Source organism: Apus apus, chromosome 13 (assembly GCF_020740795.1).
Source record: "Apus apus isolate bApuApu2 chromosome 13, bApuApu2.pri.cur, whole genome shotgun sequence".
In the NCBI taxonomy this organism is placed as follows: Eukaryota; Metazoa; Chordata; class Aves; order Apodiformes; family Apodidae; genus Apus; species Apus apus.
In genome coordinates this window covers 7299521-7311786 of record NC_067294.1, presented here as the reverse complement: position 1 = coordinate 7311786, position 12266 = coordinate 7299521, and the positions used below count along the sequence as shown (strand labels likewise).

The following is a 12266-nucleotide window of genomic DNA, read 5'->3' as shown; positions in this document are numbered from 1 at the left end:
CAATTTACAAACCCACCTTCAGCTGGAGCCTGGATAACCTGTTTCTCTGAGCATTAAAAAAAAAAAAAAAAAAAAAAAAAAAAAAAAAAAAAAAGTCCCCCGTCTTTGTAATACAGAAAACAAAAGAGATGCCACTTAACCACTTAATTTTACAAGGTGTAGGCAAAATTAGCTATTCTAAGTTACCTGCAAAAGCAAAACGTCAGGGGCACGTCATCCATAATTCTTCAAACTAAGTGTTAGAAGTTTCCAGAAGACATAGTATGGACATAATCAAGATCCTCAGTGAACTTCAACACAGGAGTTTCAAGAACTTCAAGGGGCAAAGTCAACAGTCATTTTTCAGTGGCAACCAGAATACTGCAACAGCTGTACTTAATGCTAATTAAAGGGTTTAGAAGCAAAGTTCATGCACTGTATTACTGAGAGGTGATGCTCTCAAAAGAGCTTTTGCTATTAGGAATCTTGCTTGGCTTGTTTCAAAATGATAACCCTTATTTTTCCATTTATTTGTATAATTTTTTTTCCTGAGACTGACATTCAAACGTAGTACTCAGGATAAAGAAAAAAAAAAATAGTCTGAAGCAGAGGAGTGGATTTTCAACAGATGCACATCAACATGAGAAGTCAGTGGAATTATGTTAACTCACACCAAATGAAACATAATCAAGATTTCCCTCCTTCTAGATGAAGTTGGGACAATTATGGTCATTTATAGCAGATGCTACTCCTCAAAGCACAGGGCACAAAGCTTGTTCCCATACCTGTGGAATGTCACAGAGCAAATAGATGTGTTAGCAGAAGGAGGACACAGCCCAGCACACTAATGTAGTACCATCACTGGCTGACCTGTTCTGCCCAGCACACAACTGAGAGTTGTTCATTTTTCTTTTCAAGGAGACACCGTGCAAGTGTTGATTTAATGGTTCATTTATCAACCCCCTCTGAATATTAAGCAATTCATTTTTACTTAATTTGGACAATTCAATTACACCCACCCTCTCGCCCCTTGAAAAACATGAATTACTGTCTGGGGAGAGGCTGTGTTAGAAGTTGACTCAACAGTAAGCACTTGGATCCATGGACTTTATACCCTGTTGTAGTCTGATGCTTATTCCTATCTGACTTGGGGTTTTTTTGCCTTTTACATATTATCCCTGAAATTTACAAATACTAAAGCAAAGACAGTTTAAAAACATTCTTAATGCTATAGACCGAAACACATCTTCTGCAGTATTAGCTACTCCCTAAGACCACCAGAAAATTAAGTGTGTTGTCAATACAACCAGCAAGCCTATGCAATTCTGCAACACCTGGGGACAGGCGCTTCTCATTGAAAATCCATTATTTTCTTAGAAAGTTTTTGTTACTGGATACGTTTTCCCAAGAGGAAAATAATAATAATCAATGCAGGAAGCACTGAAGCTCTAGCCTCTCCTATAAGCAGTACCTCATACCCAGAAGTTTGCATCTCCAAGAGCTCCGTCGGTGAAGCGCAAACCCCGCTGTGGAGCGGGGGTTCAGCTCGCCGCGGTCCAGGACCTGCCGGCTGCACCGACCCGGGGTGGGGGCTCCGAAGGACAGACCTGGGGTGGGGACAGACCCCCATACACACCCCGCAGCAGCCGCGGCACCTGTTGGCTCCCACCCTCCACTACCCGCCAGGGCAATCCAGTCACATCCCTTTGCCAGACCGGGCGTTCCCACATCTTTTTTTGATTAAGCCAAATTTCTGCTTGTTTTCACCTGCTGCTCCCGAACGCCCCTCTCCCCAGCACGCACACATACACGCTTTTAACCCTCGGCCCTCTAGCTCCGTCCCGCCGTGTATCCCCGCCAGCGGCAGCCCCCGCGGAGCCCGAGCCCCGGCGGGTCACTTCCAAAAGTGCCTTCTCCACGGCAGCGACTGCGCGGCCACGGGAGCCTCGCACCCACCGAACACAGCACATTCCCCCTCCGTAAAGCTTGACCGAGCCTTCCGGAGAGCCAGGCAGCATCCTCCTGCTGCAAAGACCCACTTTTCCGTCCGCGAACGCAAATACGGAGCCAGCGCGCGCTGCGAAGAGAGGGATGCGCGGAGGCACGGAGACCCGTACCGGGGCGACCGGGGGTACCCGAAGGGCCGCGTCTCCCCGCGAAGAGCAGCTCCGGCCAGACCTCGAAACTCTACCAAGTCCAAGAGCGGAACCGAGCAGGGCAGAGCATCCCGGGCATCCCCGCGGCACTCACCTGGGCAGCGGGGCGGGCTCGGGCGGGCTCGGCCCCTCAGGAGATCATGCCGCCGGGGCCGCCGGGGGCGGGAGCGCGGGGCCGGCGGCGGAGCGGCTCCTCCGGCAGCGGGGGCGCGGCGCTGCCTCACGCCGCGGCGCTGAGCCGCGCCGCCTCCCACACGCGGCCGCGGCGCCCCGGCCCCGGCGGGGGAAGGGAGGGGAAGGGTGGGGGCGGGCCCGGACACGGCAGAGCCCGCCCCTCCCGCGCCGGCACCCGCCACCCGGCCCCGCACCCTCGGTACCGGCTGCGCACGGCGGGAGCGCCCCTGCTCGCCTCAAATGTCTTGTTTTCTTTTTCCTTCCTCTCCCTACCACTCCTCCCCCTTTTTCCTTTCACCGCACTTTTCTCCTTTTGCCCCATTTTCACCCCACTTTTTTTCCCCGTTTCCAGATTGCTCCCCTTCTTTTCCTTTTCGCCATTCCCTCCTATTTTCCCGCTTTTCCCCTCCCTTTTTCCTTTCCCCCACATTTCTTCTCTCTCCTTTCAATTTTTTTCTTCCCTCCTCTTCCCCATCCTTCTCCCTGCCAAAGCCTTTTAGCAAAGGAGACTGTGGCCGGCAGCCAGGCAGCCTCTTTCTCCCAGGAGATGTCCAGGGGCTGGGGGAAGCGGATGGGCTGGGAGACAACAGGCTGTAGCAGCAGCCGCCGTGTGGAGCACACACACCCCACTTTCCACTCCTTCCACCCCGACACCTGTCCAGACCCGACCCGGGCATGGCTGGCACAGGAGGGCACTTCCAGGGCCATCATTCCCTGCCGACTAGAAACGGTTAAAATAAACCAATGCAGTTTTTCCAGAGGATCCTGGAAAAGTCGGGGAAGCACGGTTTACTGCTCATTTAATCCTGAGCAGCCCACTCTGCTTCTGAGATTAAATGAGCACCCTCAACAGCCCAGCACTTAGGTCTAGGTGGTCCCTGAAAGCCCAGCCAGGCACTCAGCTGCCCAGCATGTTGTGCAAAGGCTTCAGTAGCAACACGGCCCGTTTTCCCTTTGAGTTCCACATGTTGGAGATCAGTGGAAATGTTTTTTTTCTACTTTAAAAAGTTGGTTGTTTTGTCACTACTTGCAAATGCTTTGGTTTTACCAGATATCAGTGAATGCTTCTGCATTCTATTCTGGAGCTAAGGATCAAGGTAGAAAACTGAAAGAGTTTGCAATAAGCCCAGTAGCTATTGAGTGCCAGGACAGGTTATACTTATATTCATGGAGAACTCGTTCATCGCACGCCTGCTTGTTGCTCTTCTATCCTCACTGTGAGCCCTGGCCCCTTAAAATTCCAATAATATGCCAGGTTTTAGTTCATCAGAGGTCTGTAAAATCAGTACCTAACTAAATTACACTAAGCAAGGGGTACAGTCAAAAAATAACTCCTAAACTGAAAATATTATCCTGTTTCAGATGTCCTCCCCTCTCTCCAGGTTATGGACTTTGGGATTTTTCTTTTCTGAAGAAGAGGAATGATTACTGATGAACCCTAGAACAACTTAACCAGATGTATGGACACACAAATCAGAAATCACACAAAACAGTCTCTGGAAATTTAGTTGAGTTGTTACTACCAGACAATAAAACTAATCACTGGCAGAATATAAATTGGATTCAAGAGTTTGTTGGGTTTTTTTACTTTGTGATTCACTAGTTGCTACTGTGCCACTGAACCTCACTGTGACTATAGCAGCATAGATAAAACTAAATGAAATATGAAAAAAAAACCCAGATTTAATAGCAAGAATTTTCTTTTTTCCATCTCAGTACCACAGTTTGAAGGCCTAATGAAGTAGTTTTCTTTCTCATCTAAAAAGCTTTCAAATTACGACAAATGCTTTTGACCAGTGCATGGGAAGCATGAAGGTCCTTCCTTATACACACACCTCTATACCTCTCATCAGTTATATAGGAAATTTCAGTGTTCATCTCATCTCCTACTACAAACAAAGTGCAAGTACTGAAGAAATTTGACACACCAAAAGAAAACAAAAGCATGTCAGCAAAACTGGGAAGCATCAAATACAATACATTTCATCAAGTCAGGTCAGCAAAAATGTAACCTATTGCTCTTCATTTTCTGATATTATTTTGATTTTTAATTCTTCCCTCCTGCAAATCCATGAGAGTTTTTGTCCCTCTTTTCCACTGATTTACACTGTGTACTCAATCCAGTTGGCTAGCAGTGGCAGGGATTGCTAATTTCATTTAGTTACTGGAAAAAGCAATAAAAGCAAGTATGTTTCCCTAAGGCCCCAGCCCAGAGTGATTAAAAACCATGACTAACAAATGTATTTTGTTAAAATCAGTCTTAAGTTTCATCTCTTTTCCCACAGAAAAATAAAAGTAAAAAAAGGGTATACCAGGCAAGCTCAAATATAAATGATGGAGTTTCCCAGTCATCTCAAAGCTATCCTCAAGCTGGGGTAAGAGTGACAGGCTCCACACCAGGAGTGGGCAAACCCTAATGACATTTCAGACGTGCCACAAACACAGGAATGCTGTATGGTCATAGCTGAGATTGTTTGAAGTTATGGGGTCAGTGACAGCAGCAGCTGCTGCTCCTGACCTCAAGGGAATCACAGTTCTGGTTAACACAAACTCTTGACCTCCCATTTCTCACTGGGACTTACTGGGATGTGAGCTGCTCTTCAAGCTGCTGCAATGGGTTCCAGGGCTGTACTAACCAGAGGCAGGAGTGTGCTGCTGAGACAGAGGGAAAGGCAGCACAAAGACTAAGTAACTTTTCCTTTTAGGAGTGTCTCTACTTTTTTTCTTGCCTTTAGAAATGAACAGCTGCTGCTCAGGTTTGCCAGCACTCAGCACTCAAAAACTGTGAATGAGAGATTCAGAAATAGCATGATTGTCTGTAAAACTGTAAACCAGTCTGATGCTGGGGATATAAAGAAAAAAAAAAAAAAAAGGACTCTTTTTATTTGGCTTGTGATTACTAAGTCTGCAGGGATCCATTTTTTCCAAGCTTTTCCTTAGTTTGTGAGGAGCAGAAAAGCAGAGATCCACTCTCTCTTTTTTTTTTTTTTTCTTTTTTTTTTTTAAATGAATGCTGGGATTCTAAAATAATCACAAATTCCAGGAGCTGAAGCTTCAAGATAAAAAATAAAAAAAGTATACCATGTTGCAAAGCTCACAATGCAATCTCATTTCATTGCCATTGGCAGTGGTTCACTTGGCTCTGGAAATAATAAAGTGAGAGACTGAAATGACAAACAAACTGGAGATCCAAACCCAAGTACCACCAGGGAATGCAAAGCAGATGGCCAGCTAAAGATGACTCGCCCAAAGAATTGCTGTAGTCTTTGGAGGAAGATTATTGACAGCATCCAGTGTAGTGGCCTCCTTCCTAGGAGCTTGTCTGGCCTGGTTTGCATTTGATGCCCCTGTCATGAATTACTTTTAAGAGGAGCAAACAAACTAGAGAGACCTCTCAATTTCAAATAATTTGTGCACCCTCTCAAAGTAAATAGGGAGATTCCAGAAGAGTGGAGACCTCACTCAAGGGTCAGGAACAACTTTACATTTCTATGTAATCTTGGGCTTACATTGCTTACTTTAACTGATCATTCAGCTATTACAAATCTAACACTCATGTGTGCTTTCAAGAAGAACTGATTATTCAGCATGCTTCTGTTAAAATGTCTCTTTTGCTTCAATATCCCATAACATTATTTTGTCAGGAGAATTTATTTAAAAGTTGCAAAATTAAGTCTGTGATAAACAGGAGCTGCCACGATGGAAATTAGATTTTGGGACTCTCCATAAATATGCAAGTGTGAGCGTATGAAATCACATGTAGCAATTCATTTTCAGAAAGAGGAAAAAAACCCTAAATTGCATTGTTTTCTGCCATATCCAGTTTGCTTAGCAGGGGAAGTATCAACTGTGACCACGTGAACTAAGCAGTGTGGTAATACGCCCTGCAGAGCTCCATAGGGACAGATCCTTTCTTCTTACCCTAATCAATACATTGGTTTATTGGAGAAAAAAGAATCATCAGGCAGCAGGTTTCAGCCTGCCAACCCCAGCAGATTCTCTTTTGCTGCCAAATAGGATTTCTCTTCAGTTTATGTTCATCCCTACCACTTAGCAAAGCTGCCCTTTCTTCATGTGCTTCTAAGGACATAGCCTTTTTCTTAAATTTTTGCTCTTTTTATCAGTCTAGAAATGCGATGTTTAACACTGCTTCAGACATACATGCTTTCCTCCGTGGCTGTTCACAGGGACTGGGATTTTGAACTTTGGACTCCATAGGAAAAGTTTTTCCACAAGCATCTGGTGCTAAATCCTACCCACCATATTTGTGGGTGTTATCCCATTACCTGTTGGTTTGAAAAGAGCAGGATTTCATCATTTGGGGATGACAGTGAATCACAGCCCATTATGAACAGACACAGTGCTCCCGTCCTGCTCTCCCAGCCCGTCTGCTCACAGGCTGGTGCATCACTGGAGCACAGCCAAGCAGCCATAGAAATGCATTGACTAAGGTCTTCCTTCCCTATCAGCCAATAAAGGTAATTACACAGGCCAGCGTATATTAATCTGGGTTCAGTCCTTTTCCCACTCAAATTAATGTCGGTTTTGCCATTGACACTGATGCTAGCAGAAGCTGGCCCGACATCAGGGAGCTAAAATTAGATTGCTGCTGCAGGTCTCCCTCCCCTCCCTGTATTTCCCAGCTGAGGGAGGTACTGGCCCAAATGGGAACAGATATTAATTCCAGCAACAGCCCAGGTATCCACAACATGCTGATGAGGCGATTTCAACACTGACTGCAGAAGCTCAGGCAGTGGGAGCCACAATGATCACAGTCCCACCATCTCTGCCCCCACAGAAGCACAGTTGGGCCTCTGGAGTGCGCTTGCCCCTTGGGAACTTATTTGCCAAACCAGCCTTCAAGCATAGAAAATCCTCATCCGCTGGGGCTCAGAGGCTGGGGAGGTTTCAAAGACAAGACAGCAGGGTGCCCACACATGCTCATGTTGGTGCACCATGCACACCACAGCCCTCAGAGATGCCCCTTGTTGGGAAATCAGATTTTTATCTGATCTCCACAGGCAGAAGTTGCTTGTTATCGGTACCAGTGATGCCACTCTAAAAATCAGAGGAAATCCATCACAGCCTGTGAGGTTATTCTGGTGTAATGAGCAGCCCTTGTGTCTCTTTTTCAGAAGAGACACTCAGTCCTTACATCTCCGTTTCTGCATTGCACAAAGCCACACAGGTGGTGGCTCAGCACAAGCCTTGTGGGGCCTTCTGCAGGCCAGCAGCTTGTGATCTCCCTGTGTACATGCAGATGTGGATGCACACAGATGCACATACATACACATATAATTATTCTTCTACAGTTTTCCTCTGAAACAGTATGTTTTCTTTCAGGCAGTAGTCTACCTATTACTGTATCTGAATATATAGATACACAGACATTTACCAGTGAAGCCTCCTCAGCCACACTTCATGGAGCGCATGTAACACCCTGATTTGCATGTATCTCGGAAACACAAACAGTTCCTCTCTTCTCATATTCTGCTGCTAAAATAACTTTGCAGACAACTTTGCTTACTGGACTTGTATCATGGTGGGTATAACAGCCAGCAATAGCTTGCCTGCTACTCAGAGCAGTCACATGCTGTGATTGCTCATACGCCATTCAGATTCTCTAACAACTGAGAGAGAGGGGGGAAAAGAATTAAAAATAAAGCAACTGTTTCTGTTGTCTCTGCCCAGGCTGCAAATGTTCTCTGTTACACTGTTTCCCTTTAACCCCTCAATGCTCACCCTGTTTCCACAAACACAGAAAGCAACTGTTTATAATTCCAAAGTCCCAGCCTAGTGCCAGGTAACATTTGCAAATCAACTGCCAAGGCAAGCTTCACACAGAAGGGAAAAAAAAAAAAAAAGAAAAAAGAAAGAAAAAAAAATAAAAAAAAAAAAAAGAAGAAAGAATGGCAGATAAAGCAGATCAGCTCCAGTTCCTACCTTCAGAAGCAACTTCACTCCAAGCCCACAAATATTTTTACTTTGCTGGAAGTCTCTGAACTATTTTTAGCTTGCCTCAGGGATGCCATATAGGGAGAGCAGCCCCCTCCCTATCATTACTAGTCTGCCTCACATAACAGCAGAACACCTGCTGCTGGTGAGTCACGTTCTGTGTGAAGCTAATGGTGTATATATAGGCAAAACGTAAAGACAATGGCTTATTTTCTTCCATGCAGGTTTGCGTCTTCTTGTTGCTCTAAGCAAATCAAATCAGTGCAAAGAAGACAGCACAAGGAAGAAAAATACCCTGGAAAATTCATGATCTCTTCAGACCAGAAGCCCTAGAGTGGTATAGTAGAAGTATGCTCATTTATATCTGTGGCACATATACCTGTGTGTATACATATATTTACACTTTTACACACGCACATAATGATTGTGGCCATGAAAGCTCCTGGTCTGGTACACACAAAATATGTTTGCACTCAAAACATGAATGAAAATGCAATTCATATAAATCTGAAGCTCTATCCTGAACCCATCTTTCCTACTCACACACAGTAACAAAGAACAAGCATGGAAAAGGGGCATACCTAGGGGAAACTCAGGTTTGCAACCTGCTAGCGTAGAGAAGAGAAACTTACCACTTGTTCCCCATATAAGCTTCCAGCCCAGAGACAGAAGTAGCTCAGTAGTTGTACAGTGGCTGTTAAACATCAGTTGTGTTTCCCTCTGATGGCTTCACAGCCCTAACTTGCAGTGGAAAGCATAAATATAGAACAACCCTTTGGTCTGTCCTAGGAGTCTGATTTAGCTCTTCCCCCAAGCCATGCATTTCGTCGTTATGGGCTGCACTTCTAAATTTTTAGAGCTGCTGTAAAGAGCTGTTAGATTTGGCATTGTGATCTCTGGAAGATCTCTCTTTTATTCCTGTCATGTCTGTCTTTCCTTCCCCCACTAAAAGAAAAGAAAGAAAAAAAAAAAAAAGGTGAAATTTTGGTTATTTCTGTCTTTGAAGAAAGGCATTATCCTGATTTTCTGTCTTGGGCAATACTGTGTACTTGCACTTGTGGTGGATACTGGTACTAAACCTTCACAACCTTAGCTCACCCTACTGTCCTTAAATTCTACAATTTAAGCATTCTTATTAGACAATGGTAAAATGTCCACTAAGAACCACAAAAATATAAAACTATCATATTGAATATATGGCAGGATAATTATTTTTAAATAGATATAAGAAAGATATCTCTGATATCCAGAGGACTCTGTCGATTTTCAAATATATTTCCTTAGAACTTTAGAGCTTTGATTATTTTTTAACTTTTTCCCCTTCTCAGCCCTCCATCTTCTCCTCTTGAACTGGACAAAGCATGGTAAAAACTCTAAGAAAGTCTCTTGGCCTGTGTGATTCCCCTTCGTCAGGATCAGCTGAACTTGGCAGCAGCAAATGGTCAAATTTTTCTTCTTGGAGCAGCTTTGAGGGACTTGTGGGGCATAAAACCTCTCTCTCAAAAAAAATGAAGCTCCTAAAAAATTGTACTTACGCGTGTTCTAGGCTCTCTGAACAGAGTTCAGAAATGTATTTCAAGCTCAGTAATTCAAAATAACCTGTGTCAAATCAACATCCTCCCACTTAGCATGACCATCTGCCAAGTCATGAATGCATGGGAGAAGGGAAGTACTGCAACATGCCCCAAATATCAGCTCTGGGTCTTCTGCAGCAAATAAAAGTATAGAAAAATAAAGCCATGGGTCCTTTCCTGTCTGTATCCAGCTGCTTCTCCAGCTTCTGCTGTAGCAGAAGCAGCGGGATTTCAGGCAGACAGACCCTGAAGCCTTCGCAGTTTTCATACGGAGCGTGTGAATGACCCACACGCTCTGCAGTCCTCGATTCCCCCCTAGTGACCAGAGCACTGAGGGTATTGAATCAGCCGCAGCCTTCGAGCTCAACGGAGCCGCTGCGTCTCCTAAGCGTGAGCAGCACAAGCTCTGGCTTTGTGCTTCAGGAGTCCTGCTGTCCTCTCCAGTGCCAAAAACCCACCCAAACCCCCCGCTTCACACCTGCCTTCATCTCAGAAGCAGCCAACTGCAACAGGGGAAGTTACAAACTGAGCTGAGGGTCCGTTCTCCTCTGCCATTCCTCCAGTGACAGCCTGAGTCTGCCACTAACACACTAACCAACACAGCGCCTTTACGTGTCTGCTAAACAAAACAGTAAAAGCAGAACAGAGGAAAAAACCCAGGCCCCTCGGCCTGTCTGCTTTGAATCCAAATTAGAAAAGAATTGTTTGCCTTAATTCTAAATGTATTTAGAATATGGCATATGTATTTCCAAAGGATGTTTTGTATTTACAGCGTGTTTGTCTGGTTACACTGTTGCAATGTAATTGTTTTCCTGCTGAGAATTATAGCAGTGAAGTTACTCTGGGTACGATTACAGCTAATTATAGTTTCACTTTGGAATTTAAAAGCTCCCCTGCAACACTCCCTGCTTCCCATTTAGGGGCACTGGCCTTGGAGCATGTTGTGGCTGCTGCCCATAATTGTAGTCACTGAGATCCCTAATGTCACTGCCAGCTATGCGACATGGGGATGCATTTGAGGTTTACTAGCTAGAAACTGGTAAGTCTTTATAGTATGAGGGGAAATCTATAAAGAACACCCAACACTGAAGCTGTAGCTGAGACAATCTCCCAATTTTGCTAGGCCTGCATGTGGGGGGAGCTCAACCATAAGAAGGAGCAATCCCTGCCTGGCAAGGCTTTGGGAGCAAGAGCTCTGCAGAATTGGTATCCAAATTGTTGGGGCTGACAAAGAGCAGTTATGTTCAGGGTGGTTAACAGCTGAAGAGCGGAGTGACATTCATTCCTGTGCACTGGCTCAGCACTAGGTGACTGCTTTAACATCAGAAACAGAGCTCTACAGCACAGGTAAACGGCAGACACAGCTGGGCTAAGCTGTGGTTGGTTCATCCACTGCTCCCTAGTGGGAAACACTTCTTGACATTTTTAAAGCTTGATGCTGGAAACAGGTTTGCATCATAAATCTCTTCCTTCTATCATAGCTTTGCCTGTTGCCACTGATACTCCTGAGCAGATTGCTGAGCCTTGGCTGTGCTGGAGCAGCCCAAGACATCAGTTCAGCACAAACCACGTTGATGGCAGTGGAGCAATTCAGGGACCTGATGAAAGCTGCCAAGCCTCTGCAGTCAGATGGGGCAGAGCACACCTGGGTATCCCTGACACTCTCCCTGCCCCAGATGGTGCAGCAACAGGAACAAACGTACTTCATTGCTGAGCAGCACTGTGTGTTTCAAAACAAAATGTCAATGAGCTTCATAGATTAAAACATTAAAAATGTATGAGCAACGACTGTCACACACGAGGGATCTAATAACATTAGTAGGGTTTTTCCTTTCAAAATCAGGTAAGATCATTTTTAATATCAGTGTGTTCATATGCAGTTATGGTTTCATCAAGCTGAAGGTCCATATAACCTTATAATAAAGCATCGTACTTTACCCAGCTATTTCTGACTGAACACAGCTATAAGTCTCAAGAAAGTCAAGAGTGGAGAAAAGTCTTACTCTTGAGCCATCAAAAAGCAGAGAATCTTTTTTTTTTTCTCTTGGCACTTTGCTCCAATAACTAAAATCACCTCCCAGTTAAAAAAAAAAAAAGGCAAAACAAAAACCAAACCAAAACAACGACAACAACAAAGCAAAACAAAAACCACTGAAAAACTCCCAGAAAAACAGAATTATGGAATTGTCATGGTTGGAAGAGACCTCTAAGATTACGAAGTCGAAACATCCCTCCAGGGGGAAAAAAACCAACAAAACCAAATACCAAAAAAAACCCAAAACAAACAAAACGAAGCAAAAGTAAAACCCAAACAACAACAACAAAAAGCTTAAACAAACCACTACCACACCTTATTTAATATCTGGTTCATCTTTCAGATACGGGCTCTTGTTTCTCTCCAGAAACACTCATACATAAAAAAAGTCAC

General features: G+C 44.6%; 1 protein-coding gene across 3 annotated transcripts in view; it reads right to left on the bottom strand.

The window, feature by feature from the left end:
* SGCD (sarcoglycan delta) overlaps positions 1–8983 on the bottom strand; it is a 321460-nt gene extending 312477 nt beyond the window's left edge. The window contains exon 1 of one of the 3 annotated variants that reach the window (XM_051631256.1): positions 8897–8983. The gene's annotated coding sequence lies outside the window, so the exon portion shown is untranslated. Of the gene's footprint in view, positions 1–2229; positions 2375–8252; positions 8282–8896 lie in introns of those variants that run through there. The other 2 variants (XM_051631255.1, XM_051631254.1) reach the window with 2 other exon arrangements.
* Between the last annotated feature and the right edge of the window lie 3283 nt (positions 8984–12266).